Source organism: Perna viridis, chromosome 7 (genome assembly GCF_037379345.1).
Source record: "Perna viridis isolate PV_CMFRI_1.1 ecotype Kerala chromosome 7, ASM3737934v1, whole genome shotgun sequence".
NCBI classification, from domain to species: domain Eukaryota; kingdom Metazoa; phylum Mollusca; class Bivalvia; order Mytilida; family Mytilidae; genus Perna; species Perna viridis.
This window is the reverse complement of record NC_142451.1, coordinates 46,675,327-46,687,577: the sequence shown is the minus strand read 5'-3', so window position 1 is coordinate 46,687,577 and position 12,251 is coordinate 46,675,327. Positions and strand designations below refer to the sequence as shown.

Genomic DNA, 12,251 nt, shown 5'->3' with positions numbered 1-12,251 from the left:
ATATTTGCACAAAGTAGGTTTATTCTGACCTTTTTTTTATTTTGGTATGTCGCATTTCCCGTCCTTTGCTAAAAGGATGCATTGAATTAGAATTTGAAGTCTTCCTTTTACCTACGTACGTAAGTGAGAAAAAATGCTGCTACTTAGAAAAAGGGATATGGATTATGATTTTCTGTTAAGTCCACACCCGTGGATTAACGCAGATCAATACTTGTAGGAGGTTTAGCTATTGTAATTTCCGAAAATTTGAAGAAATATGGCATCAATCGACAATGCATTTAAAATCTAAAGTACTGCACGGGTTTTATGTTCATTTGACTGCGTTGGTCACCTGTTTGTATTTTGTAGAAATAGTTTTATATTTTACTTGTTTAGCTTGTGGGTACATGATAATAGAATATGATCCTTACGCCATTCAGAATCATCATATATTTTTGTTTTGTATCATTTTTCCCAATTCAGTTGTGACAAAGCATAGTTGTTGATGTGGTGTCTATGATTATCTATAATCAATGTTTGACACTAGATGCAAGAGTCATCAAAGAAACCAAGATACGAGCGGAAATCAAAAGAATGTAATCCAGGAATAAGACCAGACATCGAAAAAAAACCAAAAAAACACATACAACAAAAAAACCCCAAAAATAATCAAATTAGTACGCACAAAGCAGCAAAAGTAAATGAGCAACTCCACTAAAAATTGGGAGCGTGGATCAATTGCATCGGTAGGGTAAGTGTCCTCTGCTTTTCTGGAAATATACCGAGCTGCTCATACAAATTCAAGTCCAGGATAGACGAAAGAGGAAATGAAAACTATGGCAAGTTGAACAAATCAGTTTTCATGGCGAAGATAGATACACCGTAACGATCCACAAGTACATGATGACGGGTATAAAACTTCTGTAGTGATATTATTAATTTTGTAGCAACAAAACCCTTTTGCAGAAACCTAATTGTAAGAAGTCTAGCGCGATACAAAAAATACCGCAATCTCTGGCATAACGTATGAGTTGTGATACGAAACATCCATAGTTAAGTGCAGAAGGGATGTTACCACAGATGAAAGGAAAGTTGACAATATGGAATGAAAAGTCATTGCGTTTGCCGTATAGTTTGGTCAATATTTTTATTTCCCCTTCCATCTATATATGTAGGTCAATATATGATATGATATCTCAAGTTTTTGGCAGTTGATGCGAAACCATGATTATTTAATGATAATACGTCTTCTATATAGCGGAAACTGATAAGAGGATCCGACTAAAGGATGTTCTTTCTTTCGGATTAGATCAGCTAAAAATTCAGCTTCAAAAGAGTGTAGGAATAGGTCAGCGACAAGAGTAGCACAATTTGTTCCCATTAGAATGCCAACCTTTTATGTAAAAAAACTGGACAAATATGTTGTCGAGAACAAATTCCAACATTTTAAAACCATCTACGGTATATTTGGAAGATGATTTGGAATCGTTTTTACAACGTATGAAGAATCTCTACTAAGTACTACATATCTGTATCTAGGTGTACCGTCTTTTGCAGTAACAACGATGTATAAATGGACTCGGAATTTTAACAGAGTATGGGGAATAGAAGGAAAAAAGAGTTGATGAAATCATATGTTTTATATTAAAATATTCTGATAATAAACTTAAATTGACGGTCTTTGAAAACTCATGTAGTATTGACGCTTACTGACCTACATTTTACATTTGAAAATTGGAGACCTCACAATCTTAACCCACCCCCCTTACAGTGAATCAATGTTTTTTTGTTCTCGTTTTATCCATTTTCTTTCCCATAAATTTATGGGACTTGGTTCACGGTACTTGGGACCTTTAGAAAGTACCTTACGGAAAGATTCTTATCGATGATGTTTAATTATCCCCCAATGACGTGACTGGAAGAACCATATTTGAGGAGACAGTTTTTGCAAGAACATTCAGATGGTTTAGGCTTAAAGTCCTCAATCTTGATGTCCTGGAATAGCCTTTTTTTAGTTGAAAATTTAGGATGTAATAGGTGGAGTATAGGAATATGAAATACTGTCAATGATGAGGTAGGTTCATGACTTGTTTGTAAAGGGAGTATAGTAAAGTGAGAAGTATAGAATAAAGTTAAGTTCGAATGTGATGAAGTCAAAGCTGTTTTATGAAAGGAAAATGATCATCTATGGAGGAGTAATCAAGGGAACCAAGGTTATAGCGGTAATGATAAGAATGCAATCCAGGGACAAAGACCAGACATGGAAAACACACATACACAACAAAGAACATAAAGTAACTAAAATCTTACATACAAAGTAACAAAAGCAAATAAGCAACTCGGACTCTACTAGAAACTGGGAGCATGGACCAGGTGCACCAATAGGATAATCGTCCTCTGCTTTTCTAGATATTATGTATCTTAGGTGATGTATCGTGGCGAGGCCATGACTCCATATCCGTCTTGCATTTTTGTCAAATATGTTATATTTTTCGTGCATTGTATTTAAGTAATATAACGACCGTGTTAAAGGTAAACAGGTGGAATTCTTGTTTTAGGTAAGTTCTTCAATACCTGGCTATGTTCACGCGAGTTTTAGATTAAACAATCGGTTATAGTCAATATCTTAAGTGAACCTGTAAATTTTATGTTTAATTGTTTTAGAGAAATAAAAGTTTTTAAGAAAGGAACAGGTACAAACTTAAAGATACGATTGTAGTTACCATGACTGAATCATGCGCGGTAACAAGAAGCATAATTATAAAACTAGAATGTCAATTGATTCTAAATCAAGTCTTTCCATTTAAAAGCTTTTCCCTTGTTAATATTTGAACTTAATGTTTTTTTTAAATGTGCTCATTTAGACCTTTAAAATGATGTTTCACATGACCCCCTTCGAGGAAGTTGAAAAAAATGATGAAATTTCAATTCCGTAAATAGGTACTGATAAAATATACAAAAACATTGTAAAATATAAAAAGAAAATTTAGTTGTTATGGTTTCGTTATTTTGTATATTGGTCCTTGCTATTTTGTAAAACAAAATTTCATTTTGGGTAAACAAAATTATTTGTGTATATGTTGTGGTTTTTGAAATGGATACCCCGACCTTAAATACTAAAATTACATAAGATTCAAAACAAAACAAAATATATCAAATTAAAAAACTGTATGATAGTCTGTCGATCATATACAACACATTGACAAAATATTCGGGCAATTGTAGAGCGGTATGTGGCCACAATGAATAATTGAAATATGATGCAATACCAAACTCCAGAACCGGTAGTATTAGAGACAAAATATTACCACCCTACAACTGGGAATCACTTGACCCTGAAAAACAAATCACAAGGTCAACATCACAAACCTGACCATGTTAAACAATTAAATTGTCAGAACGTTTGAACAAACAATCGGACTAGTCTTTAAACTTATGCTCTTATAAAAAGTGTCATTTCACACACTGCATGTATGCACTTCTTTCTTAGCATTTTCTTAAAATCAAGGTCTTAACTTTGCAGTGCAAATAAAAGATCATTGGTACACGAGTTTCGGTTCTCGAAATATAAATAATAAAATCTTAAGGATGAGATTTCAAGGGATATAATTCCCATATGGTTATGTTCATGTTAATTCATTAGGTGGTCAGTTTGTGTACTTGTAAGCAATTTCAGATTGATTATGTCTATATTGGTTTTCAAGACATGAACGATTCAAAGAAATTGTTTTAAATGGACATAACTCTTTAAAAAAAATGGTGAAAACCTTAGCAGGGACAATTGCTCATAAAACATGATGATGTTTATATGTTAACAAAGTATGGCCAAGATATCCTTAAAAATTAAGAGGGGCCAAGCTGAAAAAATGGCAAAAAAGGGGAGATAACTTTTATAATGGATGATGAAACCCTTACAGGGTCATCATGTAAAAGTCCTAAATGAGGTCTATCAATGGTCTAAATTTTGTTATGATATATTAAAAGTCATGTCAAAGTAAATGTTGGAAGAAAAAAATAAACATAAGAAAAACAAAGAAAACCTGTTACAGCATAATTTCATAATTGAAAATAACATTAAAACTCATTTTCGTTGCTTTGATCCCTCCTAACTTTGAAGACGTTGATTCTCTGTCAGAGTGGTTAAAGGTCGTGATGTCCTTAATTTTGAAACGAATGAAAATTTAAGTAGGTCAATGAGTGCCAAGGCTACATCAGTTTTCAAGGACGCTGATGTAGCAAAAACATTGTCTACTATACATGACACATATATTGTCGTATCAGCAGATAGAGCCCAAAACAACATTGTTTTTGTCTGCAAAACGTTTTACATCCAATGTTTATTATCAGAGGTTGACACAGAAAACAATAGCAGTGATAAGACCTATACTGCTACCACACTCTCCAAAGAAGAAATTGTGGAAAACCATAAATCTGTGCTATCCTCTTTTGGTCTCTCTACCAAGGACGATGACTGTGATTTACCGTCTATGTACTGGATTCCTAAACTCCACAAGAATCCTTACAAACAACGTTACATTGCTGGATCTGCAAAATGTACAACCAAACCTTTTTCAAAACTTTTCACTTCTATACTCACAACTGTAAACGAGGGTTTACACAATGCTTGTTACTCCAGTAGTGGTATTAATTCAATGTGGATCCTGAAAAATTCGAAAGATCTTTTGGAGACAATCAGTTCAAGACAATTATCAGAATATAATAGCATTAAAACCTATAATTTTTCGATACAGTATGCTCCTATTCCACATATTCAGTTACAATCCCGACTTAAAACATTATACATCGTTGTTTTTTTCTCAAAAAGATGGTACACCTAGATACAAATATATAGTTCTTGGTAGAGATTCCTCATACTTTGTAAGAAATAATTCCAAATCATGTTCCAAATATACAGAAGAAGATGTTTACAAAATGCTGGAATCTATAATCGACAACATATTTGTCCAGTATTGTGGACGCGTTTTTCAACATACGGTCGGCATTCCAATGGGAACAAATTGTGCTCCTCTACTTGCTGACCTTTTCCTTCACTCTTATGAGGCTGACATTTTAGCTGATCTGATCCAAAAGAAAGAATATCCTTTAGCTAGATCCTTTAATCTCAGTTTCCGCTATAGAGCTGAAGTATTATCTTTAAACAATCCTTATTTTAGGGATTTGATACATCGCATATACCCCAAAGAACTTGAGATAAAGGTTACTACAGACACTGTGAAGTCAGCCTCTTATCTTGACCTACACTTAGAAATCGATGGTAAAGGAAAACTTATGACCACACTTTACGACAAACGTGATGATTTTTCTTTCAAAATTGTCAACTTTCCTTTCATCTGTGGCAATATCCCTTTAGCACCTGCGTATGGAATGTTCATATCACAACTCATACGTTATGCCAGAGCTTGCCGAGACTACTCAGACTATTTGTATCGCGCTAGAATTCTAACAAATATGCTTCAGGAGCAGGGTTATATTTCTACATGATTGAAGTCATCACTACAAAAGTTTTATGGCCGTCATCATGAACTCGTGGATCGTTATGGTGTTTCTACTTCGCCATGAAAACTGACTTGTTCAACGAGTCATAGTTTTCCTTTCCTCTTTCGTCTAAATTCTCTAATATTTGATTATACAATCACTAAAAAAATCACTCTCGAAAAAAAAACAAAACAAAACAAAACAAAACATATAGCAATACACATTTAATTTTTTAGAAACAGTGAAATGGGAAGAACACACAAAAAAGCTACACATTATTATTTTTTACTACGTTGCTTTGTATGTCTATAAGATTAAATGTATAATTACTCATTCAAATACGTCTGTACTTTAGGAGATAACCCACATTAAAAATCCAACACTTCATATTGTTTATTAATGTCAGTTACATAGTTATCTTCCTTTTTAAAAAAAAAAAAAAATCTACAGTACATTCTATATATTTATTTTCTCCCCAAACAACAAGGGTTATATGAAAAGCAACATGTAATTTTCTATAACATTGTAAACAAGATATCAAAAAGAATAATATGTAGGCTTTGCAACCATAAATCACATTTTGGATGATTCTTATCATGAGTGCCACATAAGTTTGGTCTTTATACTCACTAGGCCTAGTTCAATTTATCGGTACCCTTTGATCCTATCTATAAATAGAAATTCTATCCACAACTGTCTCAGTGTGATATTACAAGGAATTTACTCTGCTACGGAGAACATTTGAGATCCGATATTGTTTATATCATTTGAACGTTGGTTATATTTTCATAAAAACCAATTAAAGACAAAATATCACAATTATAAGAGTAAGCATATGGTATATTCAAAATGAATGAAGGTTAATTGAAACCTTACTGTCACTAATAATATTAAAAACTTTCAAAGTCCAATTTACGAACCAAGTTTAGTCACAAATCTTTTTGATATTAATTAAATATATTAAATATTTCACGTACAGCAATTATCAATGAAAAGCATAAAAACACTATTTTAGATACAAGTGGCACAATTACGTCAACACGTTGTTGACCTTTGGTAAGATTTTAAGTTGATTACAAAATAATTGTTACACGTTTGTATTTGTACTATGCATATAATGATTAATGATAAAATATGTAGAATCCCCTCGAAAAAAACAACACAAAACACCGCACCCCGCAAAAAATCCACAAAACAAAAGAAAGACTCGACAACAACAAAATTTCCAGTTAATTATAAAAAAAACTTCAATCCCAATAATTTAAAGTAGCTGTAAATCGAAAGTGGTAAAAGTTAAGCAGTTTCAATTAAAATGGGATGCACTTGATACTAAAACCAATCAATGATTGGTTTCAGTTACAATTAGAACCTATGCCGTTTTTTATTCTTTTTATTGATACCACGTTATTACCGGGAAGATGTATATGTATATCCACATTTCAAACCGAATTTAATTAATTAAAGAGGTTAATTCTCTGACCGATTCTTCACAAATAAGTTTACTTGATTCCTACTTTTTGCAATATGAAAAAGAAGTAAAATGGTTTCACACTGATTAGGAATACCTTAATATTGAGATAAAAGACAGTATAAACCTAAGATGTTTTGATATTGAATTTAAAATACGACTTTGAGCTGTCAATTGAAAAAAGATGATGAACATGGAAAACCAAGGAAAGTGGTGACACATGTCAACTTAGTTTTAAAACTGTTTTCATCCATAAGCGTTCACAAACTCGTGTTTTCTAAGAAATGAATGTTAGTTTGTCATTTACTGAAATGGTTAGAATGAAATAAATTACAAAGAAATCAATGGAAACTTCTATAAAAGGAAAATAACTCTTTGATATGTTCATAATTTAGTTATAATTTAGATTTGTCAGGGAACTCTGACAATATAGTCTGAATCATTCATTTTCGGTAGGGAAAACGTCTTGCTCTTTCTGACATCACAATGAGTTAGACATTCCACTGGAACCGAAACAATTGGTGGGATAAAATTGACTCTGACCCACCCATATTAAACAATATGGTTTTTAAATGGACAGACTCTTAAACTACGTTGCTGAAATCTGTAATGAGATTATATCCCTAGAAAAAAACAGAAAACAAAAACAAAACAAAAGAACAAAAACGAAAAAAAAACAAACAAAAAAAACAAACAAAAAAACAACAAAAACAAAAAAAACGAAAAACAAAAAACAAAAACAAAAACAAAAAACCAAACAAAAAACAAAAAAAAAATAAACAAGTAAACGAACAAAAAAAAGGACAAAAAAAAAAGAAAAAAAATTACACCTCAGTGTGATGTTTAACGCCAATCGCTAGACATATATAATAGCAATAAGTAATTACTTCTGGTCAAGGACCCATACTAAGTACGTCAAATTAATTTATGTAGCCTCAATATCTGCTCATAATTAAACATTGAAGCTTCCAATAAGGAATGACTGTTATATATTTCGGTCTAGGAAGAAATAATCTCAATCTCTTGATCCTCTACTTGCTGACCTACTCATTTACTCTTATGAGGCTGATTTACAGCTGATGTGATCCAAAAGAAGGAAGATCGTTTTGCTTGTTCCTTTTATCTCAGCTTTCGCTAAATAGATGGCGTATTATCTTTAAAAATCCTAGTTTCGGGGATTTTACGCATCTCATCTACCACAAAGAACTTGATATAAAGTGCACTGTGAAGCCTCATGTCTTGAACTACACTTGTACGATGTTTAATTTTACATTACTGTAACTAAAAACTTCCGAAGTCAAATTTACGAACCAAATTTAGTAACGAATCTTTTTGATATTTAATTATATGACAAATAATTCAAATACCGCAATTATCCATGAAAACCAAAATGATAATCCGACCTATTTTAGATACACGTTGTACAACTACGTCAACATGTTGTTGACTTTCTGGTAAGGTTTAAATATACCAACATAATTGTTACACGTTTGTATTTGTACTATAGAGTAATCATGTCAAGTACACACTGAATACATCAGTTTTGAACTCTGATGTAGAAAATAATTTGTTAGAGTCTAGATCTTAAACCCATTGTTTTGTCAAATTTCTAAAAGGAAAGTAGTATGTTTAGTACCTGCCTATTTTCACTTCACCGTTATTTCTTAGAAGCCATTAAAGGTATGCTGCAAATTTTATGAGAGAGTCTTTAAAGGGTTTTCTCTATGATAAAACCTGTTAAAGTTCATTTTAACAAACTTTAAAAAAGATTGGGACCTTGAAAACTGTTTAATTCAACATAGAAAGTAATGGGACTTTTAATAGTGGTTTGACACCTTCTTTGGTTTAAATGCAGGCAGACGAACAGACATATCCCTACAGTGTTGAATGTTTACTGGGTACAATAGGTAAGACATAATAAGCGCGTACATGTCATTGTTGATAAACTTTAAGTTAATTTCAACTGAAATCAACAATACCTTATAATACTTACAAAACTTTGAAATGTATAAATGAAAAAAAAAATTCATTAGTACTGATGACTATGAAAAGGAGTAAGTCAATTTTCGACGGCGAAAATCGCTAAAATGTCTTATTTTAAAAAAAAAAAAAAAAAAAAAAAAAAAAAAAAAAAAAATATTATGACAATAATAGATCTTGCTTTTTTTATTTTTCTTATGAGCTGTCTTTTTTATTTCTTTAAAATTTCAATCTTTTCTACTACCTCCGGGTGATGAAAATCAACTGGAAGTTCCCTTATATGAGCTAAACTAAAAAGTAAAAAAAATGGATATTTGAACAGACACTAAAACGAAGATATTAAAAACTATTGGTTTCAAATGAAAAAAGAAGTGAAGGACGCGATTCAAAGTTAGTACATTCACGAACATGCATGCATGTTTACAGCAGTGTTATATATTTCAAAATCGAAATCCGATCAAAGAAGATTATTTCAAACTTTATTTGATACAAAAATGACCTATAGAGACAAAATATCTTTAATCAATGTATCTACTGCACTTATTACGGTGCAATTAGTTTTTAGGGGTATTTAATCATGTGAAAATGAGCTAGGTCACGTGGTACATTTAAAGGTAAAGTTGGAACTTATCATTTTTGAAGCGATTTGAAGCGTGATGTTTGAAAGTTTTTTTTTTTACTAAATGGACATAGATATCCAGTCTAAACCAAAATTCCATTTTTCCTGTTGAAAGAATGAATAAATGCACACTTTCAGTTTGAATGGGTTTTTTTTGGTTATCGCTGGATCTCATCACAAAATAAGTTGCAAAAGCCTTATTGGCTCCCATCCTTTAATTTGTCTAGTGAACAAGTAGACAACATCCACTTCGTAGGTGTAATACATATGACGACAATGACCCTTAGCCTTAAGTCCATCTGAACAATATCATTCCAATTAGAAATGGTTATGACATGGTTTTTACATAATTACTGACTCACGATGCTGTATATAATAGGACAGCACCATGTAACTTCAGTAGTGGAGCGGCTTCACAAAACAGGTACGTAATTCAGACAATATGTCTGTATGTTACTTTGATATGTACTCTGTAGAAATAAGTATTTTCAAATTGTTTTGTTTTAGTGGAATAACAATTCATGATACTTTAAGTATGTTTTTCATTATTCATAAATAAAATGTTTGCATTAGCCGTAAAATCTCATTTTGTCTTTTTTTTTTTACAGAAAATTTGAATTCTAAAACAGATTCAACCATGTACTACACGCATTCAAAGCTGGCTTTCTTCTTTATTGCATTTATAACCGTCGTAAGTTTTATAGTATATTGTTTGTTGTCTTTGTATACGGATTTGCAGGATTTTATACGCCCACGTTATATTGTATAGACGGGGCTTGTAATGGTAAACTGATGTCTGTCAGTCCCTCTGTCTACCTTTATGTTGTTTACGCTTCGCACAATAACTTAAAAATATTCACCAATTTTCATGGTAAGGACCCTATTTCTATTTATGTGAGGTCCATTTCTGTTTATTTAATTTCCCAATTTTACGTCTTGAAGTTTTCATTATTTAGAAATAAGATTTAATGAAACTTTCAATTGACAATAGCCTCCTTCTGATTTTTTTTATACAATTTTGTATGGTTTTTAAAATTTAGGGCTTTGTTAAGAATGGGGTTCTCCACTATTTGCTTAAAATTTTAAAATGAATCAGCAGGTGGCGAATATGCATGATATTTGTTAATAACAATAATGAAAGCAAAAACAGTTTAGCATCGTCCTTAGTTACCGTTCATTCTTCTTCCGTTTCTCTCCTTTACCCTTCCTTATTTTCTTTATCTCGCCTACTTTTCGTTTGTCTCCCATCCCTCTGTTTCTATCCAAACTGCAAAAATGTGTCAGCCTTACATTTTGGCCTGTATTTCAACGTATTTTACAATTGTGCAAATTTTTAGGGCAATCCTTTCATTCGTTCTCAAGTTAACATCTGGAAACATATATCTGTAAAAAACGGGATGAAAAGAGCGAGAAATTGCATAACTCGAAAATAAGTTCTTGAATTTGTATGAAAACTGAACTTAATCTGTATTTTATAGTACTTAACAACTGTGCAAAATTTCAAAACAGTTCATTGGCTTTTCTCAATTCAATTAATCACCTGCAAACATGTATATATTGCTCAGGAACCTAGCCGGGTGATAGGCGCTCTGCCCACAGAGCAACTGGGATGTGTTCCCCAGGTGTTGGAATGTAGTCCCCCTAGCGTGTTGCATGCTGGGGTTGTCAGGCTATAATACGGAAAACCTGACTTCAAACCATAGTGGTGCACCGTGTTGGGAAAAAATATCACATTCCTCGCACGTTAAAGAACCCTGCTGTGGTATTCGATAGGAGTAGGAATCTTTGTTCTCCGCCATAGGAGGCTAAATTGCCCGACCCTACCCATCCCTCCCTTTTATCTTGTGGCAATCAGAATTTGTCGACCCTATTATCCCTGTGTCCCTTCTCTTTTTCATTTCATCATCATCATCATCCATTTCATGTTCATTGCCTGAATATAGCTGAAATATTGCTGTTCGGGCGTTAAACCCCAACAATCATTCAGTCAATCTAAAAGTATTTTTGAATTTACATGATAATTACAACACACAACGGCAAAACTGTTCTGAGGGTATCACATAATACCTAATAATGAAGGTTTCCTCGTCTTTCATTGAAGACCAATGGGTGGCCTTGGGCTGACATGTTCATCCCGATTGGGTTATACAACATATCTATTTTTGTTATACTTTATTTCAGCAACTTTTTGCACAGCAGACAGGAGTAGCCGAAGGATTATTTATGCGCGGACAATTTCCATGTGGTAGATGCCAAGTCTATTGTGACAAGATTACAAAGCTATGTAGTTGCATATGTAGCACAAACTCAGGCAAATAAGTTTGACGACATGATATGATAAAAATACAGATACATATCTGATGTTTATGTGGCATATAACTGGTTCGTCTTTCTGTGTTTATTTGTCTTAAATTGCTTTCTGATTATTTGAAAATAAAATATATAAAACAACTATTTTTTTTTGTTTTCATTTAATTATGCAACAATTAGTAATTTTGAATTTTTGCGAAAAAGGCCAAAACAAGCGTTACCGTTAACAGGAAGGTAATAAAGAACCAAACTGGAAATGGACAACAACACAATTGTTTCTTCATTTTTTTCCGGAAGATCGCAAATGCAGTACACAACACGAAAACACACATGAAATATCAAACAAACAAAAATAATGAGAATAAACTTTATGAATATGGCAGAGACAACAACCCTACC

General features: G+C 32.5%; 1 long non-coding RNA gene across 1 annotated transcript; it reads left to right on the top strand.

The window, feature by feature from the left end:
* The first annotated feature begins 9,833 nt into the window (after window positions 1-9,833).
* Window positions 9,834-11,996, top strand: LOC148612975 (uncharacterized). Its single transcript, XR_015923953.1, has 3 exons — window positions 9,834-9,966; window positions 10,151-10,233; window positions 11,724-11,996. It is a non-coding gene; the product is annotated as an uncharacterized LOC148612975 (long non-coding RNA).
* Window positions 11,997-12,251: the final 255 nt, after the last annotated feature.